The sequence below is a fragment of the Leiobunum rupestre genome, chromosome 6 (assembly GCF_980474605.1).
Source record: "Leiobunum rupestre chromosome 6, qqLeiRupe1.1.hap1, whole genome shotgun sequence".
In the NCBI taxonomy this organism is placed as follows: domain Eukaryota; kingdom Metazoa; phylum Arthropoda; class Arachnida; order Opiliones; family Sclerosomatidae; genus Leiobunum; species Leiobunum rupestre.
In genome coordinates this window covers 44322581-44347192 of record NC_143389.1, presented here as the reverse complement: position 1 = coordinate 44347192, position 24612 = coordinate 44322581, and positions in this window count along the sequence as shown.

The following is a 24612-nucleotide window of genomic DNA, read 5'->3' as shown; positions in this document are numbered from 1 at the left end:
ACGCGCCGCGCGTGCAAAACAAATTTTTCGCGTCTTCAGCAGCGCGCGCTTTTACGTTGTTTTTCTGTCTCACCGACTTCTCACCAGGTGTCGCGGCGGACACGCGATTTTCGATTTCCCGAAATTTCTTTATTTTATTAAAAATTAACCACTCAATATTTTTTTATGCGGTTTTCGGCATAGATTTTAGTTTTTAATGAGCTATAGGGCTATCTAACTGGTTAAAGCTTGACCGTTCCCCTTTAATGATGAGAATAAAAAATCCATATTCGGCGAATGACAACGTACATAGTTTTTTAATATACGCTCAAAGTCCGAACAATCAGTGAACACTTCCGATCTTTAGGTTTGTTTTAAAAATAAATTACTTAAATTTTCCAAATTTTGATGAAATGGATCTAATTATTTATTGGCTTTTAAAAAGAATACGTTGGAGGCCTACCTGCTGATCCCGGGTTTTGGGTTACTTAGTCTCCTCCAAGTTTTCAAACGTTCCTAATAGAAATTACAGCAGGAGGAATTAATAAAAGTCCTAAAAGTAAGAAGGAAGAATGGTGACCGGTTGACAGACAATGGCAGCTTTCAGATCTTAGCGCGAAACAAAATCCATTCATTGCTCAGTGGGTCAGCGAGGCCAAGAAGAGAACTCCGCTCACAATGTCAGTGACGTAGGCTAAGCTGGTGATTTATGACTTACTTTATAGAGCCAAGAAATGTAAAATATCAAAAATAAATTAAGGACAAAGTCTTAAGCTCGTTGTTTTTAAATACGATCAAGGCACGCGCCTTAAAGAGCCAATAGAATTGCTTCAAAATCGCGCCTTTTTATTAAAAATATTTATCTTCTAAAATTTTACGGAAAAAGTTTGAAGTCGCTTTTGGTAATGGCAAATTATTCAATTATTGCAATTTGATTATTCTTAAACAAAAATTTATATTGTAGCAATAGCAGGGTGACCAGACTTCCTTAATTTCCTATATTTTCCTATATTTTTAATGCCTTCCTATAAATTCCCTTATTTTCACCTATTTTCCTATATTTTCCTATAATTTCACGATCTTTTGAAAATGAGATAAGTACGTGTCATAGAACATGTAGTGAAAAACTTCAACTTTCGAACAAAGTCTTGAAATCCGCTAAGTGATCCAATCATGCAAGAAAGCAGTGTACAAAAAATTAACAATATTCTAGGTGATTCGAGTCAAAGTATACCAGTATGCAGTAATTACCTTATTATTTTCCTATTTAGTTTCCTATATTTTCCTATAATTCACTTATTTCTATTCCTATATTTTCCTATAATTCGCCTCTAAAATTCCTATTTTTCCTATAAAAGTTTCCAAACCTTTCCCTGGTCACCCTGCAATAGCAATAAGTAACAAACTAGTTTAATTTTTAAATAGTTACCAGTTTAGTTTGGAATTGTAAAAGCCTTAAAAGAAGTTAAGTCAAATGGTTTTTCCCTATATACTCGACTCAATTTTAGTCAATATTTCTTTAAACGTATAATATTCAACTTCAAACGGAATTAGCGCGTCTTTAGTAGCAAACTTGAAACTTGAAGAAGTTTCGTGACTTCTTCCAGTGCCATTATCCGGGCGTCTCCGAAGTAGCTTTTGGAAATAAAACCTTCTTCACGCTAGCTGCTTCTTTATAGCATTTTGAAGTCCCCAAGCCGGGTATAAAGGTAAATCTACCTAGTGGTTCTGGCTCACTAAAACTTTTACTCTTTGAATATTTTTCGCTGACTGCTTAAAAAGAACCGTTGCTTGAAAAAAAGCAAATCAAAAATAGAAGAGAGACACATCAGAAGAGGGAAAGAGAAAAGCTTTTTCTTCGAACTGATTATTCCGTCTCAAAAGTCGTTAAAATAAGACCGCTTTCTCTGCCATTTCCCTCATGGTAAGCAAAGTGTAAAGGGACTCCTTTTAGTTCTTCCGCCATGGAACCTTCGAGGCTTAGACATACATCAAAAGAGACCCTTTATTTCTTAGAATTGTTCTTTTTCGCTTTGCTGCAAAAAGGATCCCTAACAAGTACCCGTGTACCCTCACCCCCGCGGAATCCTCCGTAGTGTCCCGAAATAAAGTTATAACGGCCATTTTTGTAATATCGAAACGTGTTTTTCTTTTTTTCTTTTGGGAGTGGCTTCGGGATACACCTTTCCGAGAACAACGATTACCTTTTTTTTTGTTGTAGATTCCTATGAATATAAACCTAGTTTAAAGCGCATTTTAGGGGTGTACATAAAACATTTACGTTGTCTTTTGACAATTTACATTTAGAGTGCGGTGTATAAAGCGAGAAATGGACTAAAACGGGGTTTCGTTTTTTTCTATCGCGCGCCGCTCTCCGCGCTTGTTTCGTTACTTGTTGGAGTAAGTCAGCAAAACCTCATTCATTTTACGATCTATTTTACAACGGCGAAAAAGGCATTTTGCTCTCGTGACTGACTACAGAAGTACCTTGACTCGAATTGTAGGCTATAAAACCGGACTTTCTACGATTTCGAGAAGTTTGGGGGTTTATTTTACGTAGTCTTTTCAGAAAATAAAATTTATAACTTTACTCAAAGCCGGGAGTAGTGACGTACTCCTGTAATCCCAAGCGTCTGGGAGGCGGAGTTTGTGGATGGTCGTGTGAGGACGACCACCAATCCCCCAACGCGTGGTCGGTAAACTTCCGCCACGGGTGTCCCCACGTATCCCCCCGTTGGCGTGGCCGTTACACGTATCTCGTCCTGATTAATCAGATCTTCGCCGGGCTCGCGGTCTTCTCAGACTCAATCAGCCCTTATTTCTTCCTTCTTTGAATAAAACAAAACTTTACTCAAAATAAGAACGCTGTTTTTGTCCCTTAGAATTGTAATATTTGTTGAATTAACGTTGTTTACGCCCGACTTCGAACAAAATCGGCAATAAACACCTCGGGTACTCTCCTTGTCAGTAGCGAACGACCCTATTTGTAGCTATTACACGGCGAGTGCGCTGTGTTCATCTTAGGAATGATTTCAAAAGTAATACTTGTTTTAAAGCCTCACGCTCACCATCTTTTCGACAGAAATCTTTTACTATGAGAAGCGTGCCGCGTTGTTTGGGACACTGCGAATAAACCTCTATCTAATATATACGTTTCATAAGTTTGAAAATGCCTAAGGTTACGAATTGAAATTTGTCAGATATATTTATGGCCATTGGCCAGGTAAATGCGGAGGGAAGGAAAAGCGCATTGGCGTGTTATAAATCTTCTCGAGATTTCCGTTCGCCCCCCCCCCCTTTTTTTGCTCTAGCACCCCAATTCCCCCGATGTTTTCTTTTTGGCCCATATTTTCTTGAGAAGCAAATTTACTATTTCCATATTTCAACTTTCTAGCTTTACTTTAACAGCAAATAGGGCAAAAAATGTTTTTTTTTCGTTTTTATGAAGTGACCTGATAAAAGACACGTTTGAATTTCTAGACTGATTTTTCAATACGGCATCCATTCATTTTGCTCATCAAATCGTAGACAAGTAAGTTCACATATATGGGCAATTCACAATCAATGTTAACGTTCTAAATTGAGATCGTTTCACTATAGCCACATACCAATAAATTTAAAATTAATTCTATATTTCAATACATTTCTACACTGATTTTTATAACAGATATATTCTCTCTAGCTACGTTTACACGTAAACGGTAGAAAACGGTAGAAAACGGTTCGAATCGGTTCAACACAACTCCTTCAATGTTTTGAATTGATTCGAATCGATATCAAGGCCAGGCATAGTGCGAGCGCGGCTTCTCTCTATCTCACTCTCACGGTCGTAATAGATTAATTAGGTTTTTGTTTCGCTTAACTATAAGCGTAACGATTTCAGGGTGTACCAGCGCGGTACATTCTCTATATAGGGCATTAGCGACTTGTTGCGATTCTTGGCTAAGCCATCGGCTTCAATCTTCTCTCCGCGTCTACGGTTGCATTATGATGCGGGAGCATCTCATCTTGATAAGAGCTCCAGCGTTTCTCCTATTCCGAGGTTGTTTTTCGCGGCGAAGAGCTCATCCTGTGGTTTCCATTTCGGAAATTTTCCAGAGGGCGGCAGCCGAGTGTTTGTTCGAATTTCAAAACGCGGCAAAGATTTTCTAACAATAAAAAGAGAAATAATGCATAGAAGTTTTCGCGCCGCCGAGAAAGCATTCCCTTCAGGACTCGGGGAAAAAGAAAAATAAAGATCAATATCTGTATATATCTGGGCAGCCTATCAGAAGCCCTATCTTTGGCTTTTTACGTGGAATATATTTGTTTTTTCATCCAACTTTTATAGGCCTCGCCGTGTATATTTTTAGCGAATAGAAAAGCCTATTCTTTTCTATTATAGAACGTGGCTTTTTATTCACGCGGTGTTTTCATTTTATCAGGTTTCACTGATCTATTTCAGTTTGTTTAAGACTCTGTTGAAAATGGAGAAATCGAAATATATTTCACGCGTTTTTTTTATCTCGGGGTCATTGTCTTTTTTACTTCACTCGGGGTATCTCGACTCTCAATGTTTTCTTTGGTATTTAATACGTTTAGCCACGCGTTCGTTATTTGTACAGCGTTTATGGCTAAACCAAGGATGTTCAAATAGCGATCTCGACTGTCAAAATGGGGATTTTGGTCTTCAAAATTTTTATCTAGGAAATATATAAATTATTATTTATTATAATGTAAAATAACTAGTATAATCAATGCCATATTGACTTGGAAAATGGTGAAAACGACTTTCTTTACGCTATTTAAACTAGGATGGGTAAAATAGACATGGCTTAGCTTGCGCTATAAAACGCGAAGTGGGAAGGCCTTGGATTGTAAGCTTAACCTTTCCATTTAGTTGAGAGTTGCACGTTAACATTAAAATATATTAAATACTAGATCTAATATTGAACATAAATTTTCAAAATACGGTCCAAAATATTTCTAATGATTCTGCGGACTATGACGTTACACTCACAATCAGTGGCGGCGCCCGCAATAGGCAGGGCTAGGCTGTTGCCTACTTTAGTTACAGAATGAACCTACAAAAATGAAAGTAAGGCACCCCAGCAAGTTCTAATACGGGGGGCAGCTTGTTTAGATTATACGATATTATTTTCAATCTTTTACCGTTGTCTGCTTATAGCATAGCTCACGACGATGCAATACACTGTTTAGACAAAAGTACTTACTATTTCGGCTTTGTAATTCGCAATCAAAAGTTTCAGTAGCGCCACCAAGCGGAATTTTTATGAACTAAGTTTGAGGGGGACCACGAACCGAAACCAGGTAGCCAAAGCGGTAATCAGCTGATTTTCGCGTCTTGAAAGCAGTGTTGCCAAATCGTCGGATACATACCAATATCGTGGGATTTTTAATGGCTATTTTTGAGAAATGGGGTAGAGGGATTTTTTAACAAATTGAAAGGGTTTCATGGGATTTTCAATTTTTTGAGGAATTTTCGAATATCCATTGAACTTTACCAATCACAACCTCGGCATTTTCAAGTAAAATCTATAAAAAAAAGTATTTCTTTGGTCTCAAAACTTTGTGCCTATTTTGTGGGATTTTCGAGTCTTGAAAATTGAAAACACTGCTTGAAAGAAAAATCCCAAAGGCTTAACAATTCCCGAACTTATTTCGTTACTTCTTTAGTTTTTTTGAGTTATGCAAGTGTTGAGATTACGTTATTAACCAAATGGACGTTAAAGGGGAACGGTCAGGCTTTAACCAGTTAGATAGCCCTATAGCCCATTAAAAATTAAATTTATGGCGAAAACCACATAAACAAATATTGAGTGGTTAATTTTTAATAAAATAAAGAAATTTCGGGAAATCGAAAAGCGCGCGTCCGCCGCGACACCTGGTGAGAAGTCGGTGAGACAGAAAAACAACGTAAAAGCGCGCGCAGCTGAAGACGCGAAAAATTTGTTTTGCACGCGCGGCGCGTTCCAGTTATAAGAGACTTAAGCCTAAATTGCGCGATTTTAAAAGCTAGGATAGTTCGCAAATCGCGCATACGGGGTTAGGGGCGCTGGCGGCAGCCCCGAAGATGGCGGCGAAAATTCAAACCCAAACACCTGGCGTTATTTTTCGTTTCAACTTTTTGGGCCAAAAGCTATTTTCTCAAGACAAAAAAGGGTACGTGTTAGTATATTGAACGTCTTGTTAATCTTTTGATACGGAAATAAGGCCATATTTGGAAAAGCTTGGCCGTTCCACTTTAAATGAATAGGACGTAACAGATGTTGGAAAATCAAAAGGTGTGTCAAGCTTTAAAATTATCTGGTAAAAAAATTAACTTACAAGTGTGACTTTGGAATAGGGAAGGATAATTGACACGCCCTTTAATTGATTATTAAATAACAAATGGCAAAATTTAGAAGAATATAAATAAACATCTGTATATTCATAATGCGGATCATGGTTTTCTAATCGTTTTTTTTTCGAAATGAGAACACACAACCAATTTTATAATTTTATTACCTAGGCCTTTTGCGATTTTAGGAAAAAGCTGTAACCAAATAGAATTGAACCCCATTGTTGAAAAAAATAAACTTACAGCGTTAAAAACCAATAAATCAATAGATTTAATAATAAATTTTTTCGGGAACTTTTCGATGAGCGCCTCTTTCCGACTTATAATTTAACGCGTCTTCGAATGGAGCCGCCATTTCGTTTCCCCCCAGTCACTATTTTTGACGCAACGGTCGCGCCACCTATCGAAACTTTTGGTTGCGAATAGTCTAACCATAGACATAATTTAAAGAAATAGACCCAAAATTCTACAGGCGGTTAATACGGAGGCGACTCCAAGCAGACAACCGGTATTTGTTCCGTATTCCTGTGGTACCACGTTTAAGCGACGCCTGTCGATAGGTGAGAAAATAAAAATCATCACGTGACACGTCACACATGTTCGTGTTTGTAATCTTTTAGGTACTCTGACGTGATTCGCGAATATTTTGGCTGTGAGAATTTAAAATAAGGTTAATTTTTATTATAATTTTTAAATAAGTCAATTAATTCTTTCAAAACCCAAATAAAAAGCAGCAGATAATCTTTTAATTAAAAGCAAAAAAATTCAATTTGCGAAATGATTTTTTGTCAAAGGCTTAAGTAACTGGTGTACTATCCGGTGTGTTGTGGTTATGGCTTGTTATTGGAATATTCTGAGATTCTAAATTGTAAACAAAAGTAAATGGAATTTTGATGAAATGGATGATTCTTGACCCATGCTTGACCCTTCATTTCTAGATTTTTGTCCTTCGCTAATTTGTGGAGTCTGAGCTTGCAATATAAATTAATAACTTTCTTAATGATGATGTTCGATTCCAACTTCAGCATCAAACATGTTCGTGGTGATCCCGTTCTAAAAAGTGATCATTACAAATTAAATCATGATTTGAATGTGTTGCGATTTACAGCAATTGTCCATTGAGAAAGTATTGTAGGTTTAGATAAAGGAAACCTATAGTTATACAAAGATTTTAAATAAGAATGAATATTCATCGAAATAATATAATAATTTAATCCTACTTATGGAATGAAACCTTTTCCGGTATTGTTTTACTTGTTATTGCAATGCGTAAAAACACTAATATTAACCGTTTTTTACCAAATAAAAACATATTTTTAGTAGAAAACACTTTTTCTTTAACTTTTTAATAAAAAAAATCACCAATACGAATTATGAAACATGTTAGCTAACATAAAAGTACTACCCGTTTATCAAATTCACCCCTAAAGTTTTTGCGTCTGATTTTAAACCGGATAAATATTCTTAAGCGTTAGGTACTACGTGGCCTAGGCCAAGCGCTCACTGCTCCTCGTAACGTCTCCGTCCAAGCTTCCACAAGCCTTTGCTTCGTAACGGAGACAATGCCTTGTGGAAGGCAGGGCGGATACGAAACAGAGAGCCAGTGGGTGCAGGGTCTAAAGCGCCACTAAACTTAAGTGGGGCTTTACACGTAGTACCCCAGGAATACGGAACAACTGCCGGTTGTCTGCTAGTTATCGCTCCCGTATATTTTGGCAGATCAAACTCCGCGTAAGGTGTCTATTTCTTTATTATGTCTATGAGTCTAACGCAGACAATCGCATTTCATAGTTTTTGTAAATATGAACCTTTGGCGTGTTCGCCTACCTCAAAACTAATCCGGGCCTATGGAGAAGGGCGGGGATAGCGTTCACGACATATGACATAAGTATTATACACTACGGCCGTTCTTATATTTTGGAAAGGCTGCCTTTTCCCGCGTTTCGCGATAAAACATTTTTTAGTACTACGAACGCAATAGTTTTTACAATTCTGGTACAGATATTTATCCTCTTAATAGCGAAAAGCAAAAACATCTGCGAAATAAAAATGGAGAAAGATTGTCCATTACGTAGCTGGCTCGTCGTCGTCGTCGTTACTAGCGCCTGAGATTTCTTTGGCCATTAATTCCTAGGCCGACAGTGGCGACATCCTTGTTTTCCCAGAGCGAGTCTCTGACCACGTAAGTCTTTAGAACATCGCGACGCTCAAATGGCTAACCTTTTTCGAGGTGTGGATGCCCGACAAATGACCAATTAGCATCCGGACAATTTGTGTTTCTTATCTGACTCGGAAAACTCCGAGGCAACGGAGGAGGAGGCAGGGGCAAACTGAGACAAGGCTGATGAGGATGGGGATTTTTCACCACCGCCATAAAAAGAATGTGGCTATGATAGAAGGAACGGAGGACGTCGCGATGAAAAATCGAAGGACCGCGTATAGGTCAGGGAACGGGCGAGGGGTGTGTCGATATAAGGGTAAGAAACAGGGGATACATTTTTTTTTAACTTTTATGGCTGGACTTTTTTTCTCATCTTTATCACCCATTTAAAATCTTGGCGCCCATAACTTTAACGTCTTTCGCGACTTTGCAACGTTAATCGATAAAAATTACGGGTTGTCTCATAGACTTAATTCCGAGCAAGCCCTTTTATTTAGCCAAAACTGAATTATCTTTTACATATTTTTGCTTTATATGTAATAGTCTAATTATGAGTAGGGACTCAATTGTTTTGGAAACGTAAAAATATTTCAAAATCATAGTCTAAATTTAAATTTCTACGCTCTCTGTACTAAATTTTGTTTAATTCCCAAACGTTTCCGCTAATTTTAAATGATAAATGGGCTTACGATTCGAAGCCCCTTTCAATTTTTAGGTTAGCCATGGTATAACTCACCTACCCACTCATCTTGTTATAATTATTATTCTTATTAGTTACGGAAAGTGATTGTCAACCTTAATTAGCTTCTTAGTTGACCTTTAGAGGTAAAAGAGTGAAAGATGTTTTTTTTTGTAACTTTCCGTTTTGTAGTTTGGTAGTTTGGTAGTGAATAGCTGGTCCACTTTGATTAATGCTTAGAATGGTCCCTGACTGACTGACCTCTTTTTTACCGGTATCTTAATGATCGGACACGATAGAGGAGTACAGGCTTATACACTATTCGCTCTCAGTAGCGACCCCAAGAGACTTCCGAGATTAGGTCACGGTAATGGAACTTGTACTTCCAACCTCTCTCTCTCTTTCCCTCTGAGCGTGGCATTCCTTGGAACTGTGCATCACGCAGCGCCGGACAATTTCCTTTCCCGCGTGTTACGTCATTAGGAAGTAACTTTGAGGGTCCAGCGCTCAGGTGTGTGTCACTTAAGAAGCCATTAATAATGTATGAAGAATGGAGAGAAACAAAAACGCGAGATGGCGCGTGCGGGTCAAGCCCGCTGTTCCGGCGCTGATGGCTAGCTGCGGCTTCCTTTCAACTGGCCGCTCTTTTCCGCTTTGATTAACGAAGAAACTCTCGACGAAGAATATAATTAGAAGAGAAAACGGCGCCAGTCCTCCAATAAATGTATTTCTTCAATACGACTCGGATGTTTCGAATATTACTAAAAACTGACTTCGGTACGTGTACCGTAATCGCTACCTTAGAGCAAAAGTCAAGCAAGTCTGAAAACCTCTATTTGAGAAAAGCCAGTTTTAAGTTTGAAATCTAGCGTAATAACAATGAATAATGAAAATTGATAAAAATAGAGTGAAAAATATATATTGAAAATTTTGTACTAAGTCACCTTAATATAAAAACACTCGAGGATTCTTATTTTGAATTTCTTTCAATAGTCACGTATCTCGACTTACTTGACTTTTGCTCTCGGGTAGCGCGTTGAAAGGTTCCTAGGCCACAAAGGATTGTATCGCGATAATTCTTCGTCTAAAGAAACGAAGCTGATGCTTCTTCGTAACGTCTCCGTCCTACCTTTCGCGAGCTTTTGTTTCGTAACGGAGACAATGCCTTGTTGGAGGCAGGACGGATACGAAACGGAGAGCCAGTGAGCGCCTAGCCTTAGAAGGCAGTAAAGTTATTCTCTTTTCAAAAAAATATACTCGGTTGTAACTTGAAGTAGTCAAATTCGGTTTATTTGAAAATAAATTTTAATGGAAAAACAACGTATTTAGAATCCCCATAGAAACAAATGGCTACGAATGAAAGTACCATTTACGGAAATCTGGGTGATTTTTCGATGTCCCATTTACTTTTGTACGCGTAAGAAATGCGGAAAAATTACTTTGTTTGATCAAAAAGAAGTTGCTAATACGAAGCTGTAATTTAATCATTCGAGCCAAGGCGAGTTTTTTTCTTTACCTGATTTTTTCTTCTTTATTTTTGTACGAATCCAACGCGGTTGAAGTAGCGGCGCGGAGTACATACGAGATTATTACGGTAGTCGAAAGAATTGTAGGCTCCTAACGTGGGATATTCCATAAGCCAAGATTAAAAAGTAATCTTGCAGACGAATTCTCGAGAGAAAAAAACAATATTAAATTAAAGGGGAACGGAACTAGGGGCGTCATTTTTTCTTTGGATAAAATGAAAATGTAGAAAGAAAGAAAACGAACGGGGGTTATTGATTTTGTTCTATACGTACGACTGGGCAACTGGTGAAACTCGTTTTGTCTGATAGAAATCGATGAGTTTAGCCACCATTCGCGTCTCTCCATCTTCTTCTTCGGATTTATTTTTGCCTTTTTAATCTTTCCTTTCATCCTTCCTGTCTCCGTTCCGCTTGTACGATTTTGTCCGAGAGAAATTCTACGAAAACAAATCGCAACATTACCAAGCGTATCAAATAAAAAGTCGGAGGAAAGCTAATTTATGGGGTTCATTTTCTATAGGGTTTCTTTTTTTCGTATTTTCTCCGATTATTATTTTTTCTTCGAAATTTGAAATATAAGGTGACTTGGTAATTAAAAATAAAAGTAGTTATATGTAGCGAGTTAATTATATTTCGAGCTGGTTAATTATTTTTTTAATTCAATATTAGTTTATCCGCTGAATTACTGATTAATTTGAAAAGTTAATTAGATTTATTTTTAATAAAATTGAATATGATATTTCACAGAATAAATAATAATTTGCGATATTTTATATTGGTTCCCATTTTTAATTATTAAGGATTATCTCTAGTATCTGCTCATACGTTTGTTCCATACAGATAAAATATCAGACAAAACAATTTCACCCCACATTTTCTTATCTGATCACGTAAAATCTGTTAGGCGTATTCAGTTAATTAAACAGCTATTTGATACAGATTTTAAAATAATATTACGTTGTCTTTAAAATAAATAATAAAAGAATTTAGAGAAGGGGTCTTGTAATTTATCCCAAATCGACTTTTTTACAAAGCGTACACAAGATTGAAGCACACACCGATGCTTGCATAATTCCGTGACCTCCCCACTCGTGACTGTGAAAACTTGCCCGTGGATTTTCTAAACCTAGGAGCAACAAACCCAGCACCCCACGCAAGGAGAACGCAACCCATCAAAAGTCGTGCATTTTCTCGCGTACAGTTTTCATTGGTTAGACGCTTTAGTGCCTTCTGCCGTCGGAATTGGGAAATTCAGAAATTGTCTTCCCCCTTTCCGTAAAACGTTCAGAGTAAAGGCTCGTCCAATGAAATTTGTACGCAACACCGCGTTAGCGTGTTAAAAGGCTAGCCGCGTTCTCCTTGTGTTTGTTGCTACTATAGTTCTCACTAACAGCTTGTAACTTGTAAGTATAAATAAATACTTTCTTGATACACACGTGAAGTAAACGTTGCGTTTACATTCTGATCTGATATTTTGAATAAGAAACGAAATGCAGTGTTGGCTACCTCAAGTGTGATTTACGAATTATATTCGTTTTCAGCCTAGTTGTTTGACATCTCCTAGAACATGTGTGCGTTGCTACTAGAATACTTTTACAGGCGTTTTTAGGTCGAAAATAGCCTTCGATTGTAATTGCTTCGTGGAAACGGAATAATTAACTCTCTTCTAGCTTTTAAATATTTGATCGTCATTGTGAGAAAGGTCATTAAAGATGACTACGAAAACGAATGTGATTTAGTTACAATAGAAGTTAGTTGATTGCAGTCCACATACTGGTTGTAATTTAGGGTGTAGAAAAACTTTAAATTTTCCTAAGTTTGAACAAGAATGTATTTATTTATACTCAGGGAGAATGAATATGTTGAGATTATCGACGGACACGTTGAGGCCCTAACCCCGTCACGCTAAGGGGGGGGGGGTAAAAAGGAGGCGGTATTATTTTTTTTTGTCCTCGCAGCAGCGTTAATCGCGTCGAAAAACGTAATTTTTAAGAACCAATGAGATTGCAGTATTATTTGATTTTATTAAGGTGGAGGAGCATACCGGGAGCCCCAACGGGGGGAATTGGAGAAACGCTAAAAATAATCTCGACATATTCATTCGTTAATGAAACCTTGTTCACGGGATATGACGTAAATTGCGTCACTTACAACTCCGTGACGAAATACGCGTCATCAACTTTACTGATGGGAAACGGAAGTTAGTGAGAATCCCTCGCGCGTTTCTGGCTTTGCCCATGTCAAGTTTAGCTCGTGCCTCGCGATCACATGATTTCATTTCCATGGTAACCTTTTCAATAGCGCAAGGATTATAAGCATTTTTGCATTTTTGGGTCCGCTCAATGTATGTTCCGCGTGAAACAAGGTCTCATTGAATTTTTTCAATGGAAATATTATACAGAGGCATACTTATGAGTAATTATGTTACATATGGTACGAGCTATGTAAGTTTTTGAATTTTCTTCAAAATTGTTTAGGGTTTAGCTTTTTTATCCCTTTTTATAATGGACTAATCTACTAATTCGCTAATTTTATCATCCTTTGCATTACAGTCCATAGGTGGTTCCTTTAACCGTTACATTTCGTATTTAATTTTATCAGATGAAATAACAGCCTATCGCAGTTTAAAAATAATATTGAAAATGAATAGCGGTGCTCTGATTCGTTCTTCGTGGCTAAAAATGGCACCGTTCAATTTGTATACAATCTCCCGTCCAGAAAATTCTCGATCTCGGCTATATTTCGGCGTTCCCGAGGGTTCGCGTCAGCGTCGCGGGAACGACTAAACAAAAGAAAATAAACCTCCGAAAAAGGGAGCTTGTATATTTATTTGCGCCTGGGAAAGGGATAAAAATAGCGAGGCTCGGAAGCTTGTAGGTGTATTATACGCCGCGTATCGCGGCAAAGCCTGCGGGACGAGGGCGGTAGAGCCGGCATGTGGCTACAGCTCGAGTTTGTTTGTTTATCGGCGTCCGGGGCTGTGATGAGACTCTTACTTTATTTACATTCTATTTCGTGGGCTGAACCTTCTCTTTCCAATCCCCGTTGCTTTCGTTTTTTCACGGTGAGCGGATTCGTCGCTCGTTGTCCCCTTATTGCGGTCTCCCAGAGCTCTAGCTCCGAATTCATACGCGCCGAGGTGCTCTCCTGCCCAAATAAACCGCTTCCCGTAACGAGATAGATCCGAATTCTAGAATACATTTTCCGATACGTTTATTCTCTATTTTTATCGAAAAATACCGTTGTTAGCTTTCCGGGTTAACGACCTTTAAACGATGCTAATTTCCGATTTATACCCGTTTTTTTTTCACAAAATAATTATACCGTATTTTCCTTCATTCCTGATTTTCACCCGCGTTTTACTTTATGACCTCTAACGCGCTTCCAAGGGTGAGGGTAGCGAAATCTTAAAATGACAATGCGTTATCTTTTGTACAAATCGTATATTATTCAAATAGATAAACAGATATATGGGTCATCTTCCCTTTACTTTATCTTATCTCCTTTAATCCACATTTTCTAACTGAATAGTTGATTTTATAAAATAAAAAGTGGTCTTCTCCAACTTGTTAAAATGTTGCTCTTACGTCACAAGACACATCTTTATTAGAATATTCTTCATATTTGCACGCGTGCTCGGAAAAGCTATATTCCTCACTAGTGTATAGCGCACGCTCGTAGGCTTGTAAAAGTAAGAGACTGTGACGTAAGAGCCACAGTTAAACAAGAAGGCCACGTTACTTTATAAAAAGAACTATTTTAAGTTTCTAAAGCAGTTAATAAACCAATACAAGTGTAGATATTTGTTGTTCGGCATCTTTCGCGTAAAATTTTCTAGTTGTAATGGCTTTTAAAACTGTCACTAGTAATAACAGTGCTAGAACTGAGCAATTCCATCGAAGTTTAAAACACTAGTTATCGACCATTATTCCTGCTTGCCGTAACAAACTGGGATCATCCTAAATTAAGTAGAGCTTACTGTAAAATATCAGAAGTCAGAAGTTTTATAAACTCTAAGAAATTGGGGTGGCGTTTCAAACCGTTTTAACACTTTTTGTACACTTTTTGATGAGTCGAAATTTGACACTGTTAGGGGTGCTATCAATCCCCGTATTAACACCTTCACGATATATACGATAAAAATACGGTGTAAGAAATGAGATTTAAAACTCAGGACTTTTCCACACTATTTAAACATTCTTTGTTTGTGACACACAATATTTCCAATAACCGTGTAATAACACACCTTTAAAGAGTCATTTTGCACCTTGTAAGCGTTAAATCACACCTTAAAAGGTGTTAATACGCCCATTTACAGAGTAAATAAATAATAAAATATTAAAATTACACTTTTAAAGGTGTAAATACGCACTTTAAAACGTTAAATTGCACCTTATGAGAGTTGGATCACACCTCTAGGGGTGTAAATACGTTCTTTTATAGAGTAAAATCACACTTTTAAAAGTGTAAATGCGCACTTTTAAACAGTGAAATTGCACTTGTTAAGAGATAAATAACAAATATAAAGGTGTTTAAATGCCCTTTTTAAAGGTACATTGCACTTATAAGAGCTCAATAACAATTTTAATGGTATGTCATTTTAAGGTGTTCAATAAAACCTTTTATTAGTTAAAAAAAACCTTTGAACGAGTGTTAAAGGAATTGTGTTTCTAATAAATACTTTTATACCAATAAAAACAGTGGTAATACAAAAACTAGTCTAGTTGAATACAAATTATTTACGTTTCTCAGAGTACTAATTAACAAATTTAATTTTTTTTTAAATTCATATATTTTTCATTTCACATGGTTTCAATTTAATTAATTCGAAGAAGTGTTTTTCAATGAAAGAAGTGTTGAGGTTCACAGCACGGCAAACCGGGCGCAACGGTAAAATGATAGAGTCAATTAAAAAAAAATAAGTATAACTAGTGCTAACTTTTATCCGAATACGGCAACCTGTTACCAGTGTCTTATATCGGATACCTCTTTAAACAGTTAAGCAGATAAATTTGGTAATCTGCTCAAAGTTTTATCTGATCAGGTGATAACTGATTTGTCTATCCGAATTTTCTATCTGATCTGATTTTCGTTTGAAAACCAGATAAATATACGGATACTCCTACCAGATATCTATTCTACGACTATCAATGAGCTTCAGTAATTAAAATTTATGTAATTGCTTGCTACAAGTATTGTTTATTTCAAGTTATAATGTTTACAGGTTTAATCAGTTTATTTCCACGACTCCACCAGTTTTTTAGGCAAAGAATCGCCGAAATAGTTTCCGGATTACCACGTCCGTCCCTTGAGAAAAGTGTCGTTCAGAAGCGACTGATGACCCAAGAATTCCGAGATAGTCACGAGCCATGCAAGAAACCTTCTTAAATTCATTTTCGTGTAACTATGGTAAAAACATTCAAGGTCAACCGCCAAAACGTATTCTGGTTCACAGCTATGAAATTAATTTACCTTCCACCACTGCAAAATGTTTGTATTGGGCGGTGCAACTACTTCCTTCAAATAGATCAATAATTCAGACGCCTTAGCCTTGGTACTTCGTTTGGTTATTTTTGGATAGAGGGCCGAATTGTCTACTCCTGCGTGAATGTCAGGACAACTGTGTCCGTTTTGAGCGTCGTCCACCCAGCTTATTTGGCCTTCTTCATACTGAGAGAGAAACACTGATACTACTGTATCTTTCACCTTTTTGCAAAATTTGGCGTCATAGTGATCCTTAATCCATTCTAGCTTCAATGTAGGGTTCATTGCTGTATATAGACGAAAAAAGCCCTCATTTCTCGCTACTTGGTTTTAAGTTAGGTAGTTTAGGTATGAACAGGTTAATTTACTTCTGATGTTTGACAATTTGAGTATATTAAGGTTTAAAATCTTACCCATAAAGCAGAGGTATCCGAATTTTTAAAATACGTCGTTAGTTTCTCGAATGCCTTAGACGTCGCGTCTTTCATTACTCCACTTGATTCTCTTTGGGATTTTTCCAAATTATCCAAGATCAGTTTAAACATTGGCATTATTGTAGCAGCCGTAGGATAATTCTCTTGGCATATACATTTTGTGGCAAAATCAAATTCCTGGAAAAGAACATTCAATTTACAAATGAAAGTGAGTATAACCCAAGGCGTCTTTAACGGACAAAAACACTAAGCGGCGCCAAAAATGACCAAGTTTACACCCCCTTTAATCAGATATAATTAAACGATTGAATTTATGTTACCCGTAGAACAAGTATCAACGATTCCAACAACAACCATTCGCCATCAAGTAAATGGAAGTTGAACAAATCCTTGTCCGTGGTAGAAATTGATTCTATCGACCGAAAAGAAAGTTAGCGTCACTAGACGCTAAGTTTTAGGCATTATACGATTAAAAATGTATATGTATACCGCTCTGTGAGTCACAGCCCTCTTTATCATTTCAAAAGTAGATCCCCATCGTGTTCTTACACCCAAAATAAGTTTATTATCAGAAAGACCATAGACCAGGTTCAGTTCGGAGAATTGATCCGACTTGGTTCGTGACAGACGAACTGCGGTCACTATCTTCCTAAACTAGAAATAATAAACAATTAAATTACAAAAGACTTAAAAGACGACGTATAGCGTTACCCGTACTTTGGTCACCGCCATGCCAATACTTATTTCCTTATTTTCAATTGGGTCATTTGGTTCCGTTAAATTTAAATCGAAGTCAGTGTCATGTTTGGCATCAGACTTCAAAATTTTCAATAAGTCTTGCACGACTATATTTAAAATGTGAGCGAAACAACAGATTCGATTATCTGGGGTAAAGCGAAAACCTAATTCAACTGATGGGCAGTTAATTCTTGGGTAAATGTCTCATTGTTCGCTGCGTTATCCATTGTCACAGCTAAGACCTTAAAGGTAATAACGAAAGTTTTAATAGCTTCAAAGTAATTTGATATTTTAAGATTTTTTTGTATTAATTACATTTTTTACTTGTCGTTCACGTAGAAGGCTTAGAAATTTGTTACAAATATTAATTCCTGTGTGGCGCCCGGGAAAGTACATAAACCCTAACAAGCAGCTCTGCCCATTCCACAATTTATCCACCCAGTGGCATGTTACAGCAACAAAAGGAATCATATTGGCTGATGTCCAACAATCGTGTGTGAAGGACAATTGACCCTCAATATTCTATGACATAAAATAGAACTTAGACGTTTATATTTTTTCGAGAGTCCAGGTCTTTATCTTAACGAAATTGGTAATGGTTTCCGTTTCAAAAATATATTCTTTTACAATATCGTTTTTTAAAGTCGCATCTGTTATTTGTAAATGGTTAAGAAACATTACCGGATTAAACGCGTACAGCATTTCTCTTAAACTTTTATCTTCAACGGAACCGGCTACAACGGAACCGGCTACAACGGAACCGGCTACAACGGAACCGGCGACAACGGAACCGGCGACAACGGAACCGGCGACAACGGAACCGGCGACAACGGAACCGGCGACAACGGAACCGGCGACAACGGAACCGGCTACAACGGAACCGGCGACAACGGAACCGGCTACAACGGAACCGGCTACAACGGAACCGGCTACAACGGAACCGGCTACAACGGAACCGGCTACAACGGAACCGGCTACAACGGAACCGGCTACAACGGAACCGGCTACAACGGAACCGGCTACACCTAAGACGTAATTTTAACTGCGACAAAGAGCAATAATGCCCGGGCGTTTTATACCGAAAACCAAGCGCGACAAAAAGTATTCTTATCTGCTAAAAACAGAATGTTGGAGAGATAAAATATGGTAGCTTAAGAGCAAAAAAATACCTTTATCATACTTTTCTTAATTAATCACCCTCGATGAAGATATTACTTGAGGCGTAATGGCTGATCGTCTCGGAACAGCTCTGTTATAAAGAATTCACGATGGTGAAATTTGTGGTTATGTATCATTTCATTGTCCCAGGTGTTGTAGATTTAATAGTGTTATTAAACTCTTAAAAAGGGCGTATTAACACTTTTAACGGGTTGATTTAACTCTGAAAAAGGCGTATTAACACTTATAAAGGTGTCATTTAACTCGTAAAAAGGGCGTATTAACACTTTTAACGGTTTGATTTAAATCTGTAAAAGGGCGTATTAACACTTTTAAAGGAGTGATTTAACTCTAAAAAAGGCGTATTAACACTTTGAAAGGTTTGATTTAACGCTTAAAAGATGCGTCATAACTGATTAAAACTGAGTTTACATGTTATTGGACATTTTGTTTTACAAACTGTGGAGAGTGCTTAAAAGGGTTTTAATTGTTTGGTTAAGGTGTTGAATCGGGGTTCGACTCATCAAATTGAGTTTAAATGGTGTTAGAACGGTGTGAAACGAATCCCAATTTCTTGGAATGTTTATCTTATATAAACATTTGTATAGTGTTAAGTCACACTATTTTACACCTTTTAAACACCCTTATTTCTTAGAGTGTACCATTAGCTTTGAATGTTTTTGGCGTAATTTTAGTCGTTAAGCAACAACGTCAGAATAGGCTTTCAGTAATTAATTTACTTCGTACAGGGACATGTCGGTGCAACCCTTACGAAAATGGAGTATCATAATTTGATCCAAATTTGATTTGAAGCCCATTTGACACTTAACTATAGCCAACAGGACGAGAATGACGTTATACTTCGTGGAAAAATTCCTTACATACATAACAAATCATGCCAAGAAACGATAAGGTACTATAATGAAAAGCTAATTTTTAGGACAAAAACCTAGGAAACCTACGATATCTGCCAAAAATCGTCTACTTTGGCCTAATATAAAGAAACTAATCAAAAAACGGCACATGCATCACGTGCTCCAAGTGCTCAAAACGCGGTAAACGAAAATAATTGAGGTAAATATAACATAAAAATTAACAATTTTAAACAATGAATTATATCCCCACCCAAATCCCTTGTTTTTACTCCTGGTTCCACTTAGATGGTAGATTAAATAAAACAAAGAAATGTAATTGGCCAGAACCGAGTGACGTCACTGCAACTTTGAGAAGGCTAACTATTAGAGAACCGACTAGTGTGTAGAAGGCAGGGAACAGACTTAAAATAAGACGACGTGTAAACCAAAACCACCCGAAAGAGGCTACCTTGGGTGTTACTGACTAATCCGCCAGTTTCAAATCGGCGCGTGGTCCATTGCAAAAATCGTTCTAGTTACATTTTGATTTCTATGCTGTAGAGTTTTATCAAAATGTTGCCAGTTGTTCGATAAATTTAACCATTGAAATAAAAATATATTTACTGAGATCGATATGGTTCTGGCGGTCTCGCCAGACATAAAAAGGTAGTCATCAAATCTCCTATCGCCTTCTATAATTATGTTTATACCATTGAGTTAGGAATATATACTCTAGATTCTTGAACACTCAATTGATATCCGCTATGGTGTCTCAGTTGGGACCACTTTCTAGAAACAATTACGGCGGCTGTCATTTATCATTATACGGTTCCGTCATCTATTTTAGAAATAATATGTTTAAGCCACCGGCTTAAGTTATTCTCAGTGTTTCTAACCGCAGGCGGTAGATGACGACACCGTACAAGATTCCATACACGATTCCAAGAAAGTATCCCTGCGAAATATCAATTGGATCCAAATTTGATACAATTTTATTTGATCAAACCTATTTGGATAAAACTTGGATCCAATTCTTAGTTAAAAGAGTTTTTTGCATCTAAAATTGATACAATTTTATTTGGACAAATTAATTTGATCAAATTAATTTAGATCCAAATTTTATCCAATGCTATTTGATCAAAACAATTTAGATCCAAATTTTATCCAATGCTATTTGATCAAAACAATTTAGATCAAACTTGGATCCAATTCTAAGTTAAAAGATTTGTTGGATACAAATTTGATACAGTTTTATTTGATAAAATTAATTTGGATCAAACTTGGATTCAGTTTTTATTTAAAAGATTTTTTAGATGTAAATTTGATAAAATTTTATTGGATCAAATTAATTTTGATCCAAATTTGGATCCAATTCTTAGTTAAGATTTTTTGGATCCAAAATTGATACAATTTTATTTGATCAAATTAATTTGGATCTTAATTTGGATCCAATGCTATGGGATCAAACCAATTTGGATCAAACTTGGATCCAGTTCTTAGTAAAAAGATTTTTTTGGATCCAAATATGATAAAGATTATTTGATCAAGAAATAGTTGATCCTTATTTGATCCCTTCAGGACATAGCTTGATACAAATTGGATCCAATGTCCAAAATTGGATCAAGTCATTTTCGTAAGGGAATTAACTTTCCTTAGTAAACATAAAATCGCTATACTAGCAGAAAAGTAACTGCCTAATATGATCGCTCCTTAAAACAGTTTCACGCATATTCAGATATAATAACCGATTTTTGTTTTAAATTTATAGAGTCACGGCTTCGATCTGTTAGAATTTCTTAGACGCTAAGACGCTCAGACTTCAGAAGTCAAAAGTATTCAACGCGTGCCACTAGGTTTATTTTTTCCTGGACTGCGTTGTTTTTATTGTTTTTGGTAGTGGAATATTCCAGTGTTATTATTAGTAAAGCAACTAAAATATGTCTTAATATAAACTTTAATTTTGGGTGTATACTTAGTATGTCTTCGTGAAGAATTAAATAAGCATCTTAATTTCCAGACCGTCGATTCAGAAGTAACATTATGTAACAAAAATGGCTAATACACTGTTAAAAAAATTCGTTCAGAAGACGTTCAACTTAGAACAGCCTATTCAAAAATGAACAATAGCGTTCTAAAGGTATGTAACAAAGAACGGTGTGTTCAAGATATTATATTTCGTTCAAATAAGAACGAATGCTCTTTCGCCGTCTGGAGGAAGGCTTGTAAACTACACAATAGAATAGATTCGTTCCAATAGCTAGGAGATCGTTCTCCTTAGAACAGGTTTTTCACACAATCCTATATGGATTTCTTTGTATTGTCTTCATGTACATGTACTAACATATAAGCGTGACACTTTCAACGTATGACCAAAAGTAACAAATAAGTGTGACACTATTTTGTGGAAAACTTCGTAAGGCCAAAAGTAACAAATAAGTGTGACACTATTTTGCGGAAAACTTCGTATGGCCAAAAGTAACAAACAAGTATAACATCCATATAGTAATAAATGAGTGGTTTAGAGTGCGCTTTGTTATAGGTAGTTTTTTCGTACATTATTATGTTGTTTTAAGTTAGTGTACTAGTTGATTAAACTATTACTCGTAGTAATTTATTTACAGGGTGAGTAAGAACATGTTGTAATGAAGTGGTTTTTGTAGTTGTATGTACAGTGTGTTTGGAAATTTACTGAAGATTCAATTTCATTGTTAGAGCGTAGCTCCTTCACTAGCGACTCAAATGGCGTTAGGTCTGTAACGCTGTTTCTCAGAAACTACCCCACCTATTGAAAAGAAATTTCACACAAATAACGATATAAATAACCTCCGTGTCCTAACGAAGTGGAAAACGAAAAAGGGTTGTGAAAGGTCCGAATTTATAGGACACGCACCGTTTTTTTTAAATATATTTTTATTTGATTGGCAAGGTAGACGAAATTCGTTCGGAAATGTAATTGCCCAAGTTCCAGAATTAAAATTTACAGAAAATATTTCGTAATATACTGCAATTTGGTTTGACGTTTTCAGCATTGAAATAAATTCTAACATCGTTGGTTACCAGTTCTCGGCCTTTAGCCTGAGAGTAGAATGTAATAGCTTTTGCGCTATGAAAAAGGTTTTATTTATTTAACGCATATCACGTATAAGATGGTTGTAGTTGAGGAAACTTGGTTGGAACTAAATTCAAATAATCTAGTTTTAAGCCTGGTTTCCCTATTCGGTGGGCAATGGGTTAGGTTAGGTTATTTTTATTAATTTAGCATGATGAACTGCCGGCAGGAGACATGAGCTATAATTTAGAAAGCAATAACGATAAAGCATTCCAAGTCGAACGAAAAAATGATCCACGGCGAATGACAAAGCGTTCTACCGCGAACGGCAAAGCGTTCCGCGGCGAACGAAAAAATGATCCACGGCGAACGACAAAGTGTTCCACCGCGAACGGCAAAACGTTCTAACTTGAACAAAGAAGGTTTGTTCAATATAGAACATCTAAGTTCAATATTGAACCATCAACCATCGTTCTTTATCAAACGAATATTTTTTGTTCATATTAGAACAAAATGGCGTTCTGTTACAGGGACAACCTTCTGAACGGCGATTTGTTCAAATAAGAACAATTTTCTTTAACAGTGTATTACTTCTAATTTCTAACAGTACAGACAATCTATTATTGAACTTGACATAATTGCTATAGAAAATATCTAATAATCAGCTAACCTACTACAAAGGCACCGTCGTAGGCCTAAGTTAACTAGCGACTTGTAAAGTAAATTACCTGTGGCCTGGTTAGAATCCGTGGGAGGGTGGTGGTAAGCCCTTCGTGCCAACAGCTCCCTACACTGAATATTATCGTTAACTTCAGCAAGTTTTATCTCAATAGTTTTTAGATGCCGGGGCGTAGCGAAGAGTGGAGGACTGACCAAGATTTTCGAAGTTCGGTCTCAAGGGGGACGCTGATGAAGCTTTCTAAAATTTCGGTTATGCCAAACTCTGGAAACAATTGGTGGGGGCAGTTCCTCCTGCCCCTCCCAATGGTTACGCCCCTGTCTAGATGACACGAATTTGAGAGACACGCAAAATCTAAATAGTTTACCTCCGTACCTCTATCGGTTTACCGAAAAAGCCACTTTAAGAAGCGGAACTATCATGGTTCGTGACATTTTTTCACTTAGCATATAAAAGTGACACAAAATGTATCATTTTGCTTTTGGGGCGAAAAAAAGTGCGTAAAAGACGAAAACAAAGAGCTTACCTCGGTAACACGCTATGGGGCACAACCAGAATGTTTGAGATATTTTTCACTAAACACAGGGAATATTGCTACAAGGGATATCTCGACGGTTTCTGGGTTAAAAACGTGCACGAAAAGAATATTTCACCTCTGTTGGTCAAATTGCCAGAAAGGGCACTTAAATTGGCAATTTGAATAAATTTGCGTTTACATTCACAAAAATCAAACAAAACGCTTTCTGGGTGAAAAAACGAGAGGTACACGAAAAAATAGTTGGTTTTTCCAGAAAAGTCACTTGAGGGCCAAATCCGATATGTCATATCTTTTGCATTAACATAGACAAAATTAAACATACATTACATTTTTCATCTGTTGCTAACGAGGAGACTACCCGAGGTGATAATCGCCGATTTTGTTGAAACTATGTGGGTATGTAGACCTTATGGTAACATGAAATTTCACTAAGGGAAAAGTTGCAATGGGCATTAGTTTTGCCATGGCAACCGAAAATGTTTTTGACAACACCGTATGTATATTTTCCCATTGAAAATAACATGGGAATCTGAGCGCTTCTAAATAATAATAATAATAATTCTAATTAAAATGATTAATTTTGATCAAATTCAAACAACTAAATTATATTTTATTAATTTTGAAAAAAATCATTTATTACCGTCGATTTGGCGATTAGTTGGTAAATACAACTTTTTATTTTTATATTTCGCTTTTCTCCATTTTTACCGATTCTGATCAATTTTTACATATTTGTCAATTTTGATCTATTTTTTTGGTTTTGAAAATTTTCACAGGGGGGGATTTTAATAAACGTACAATTATCTTTTCCTTGCTGTCTGGAAGCCACGAAGTCAAAAGGTTTGAATATTGAGCAAATGAGCGATTTTCTTACTTTTCTAAGTTGATCCTCTAAGGTGCTCTGACTTAAATATGGTGTACATTTCACTGTAATTCTAATAAAAATAAAAATTTCAAATAAACATAAATTTTGTTTATGTTTAAATCGGATAT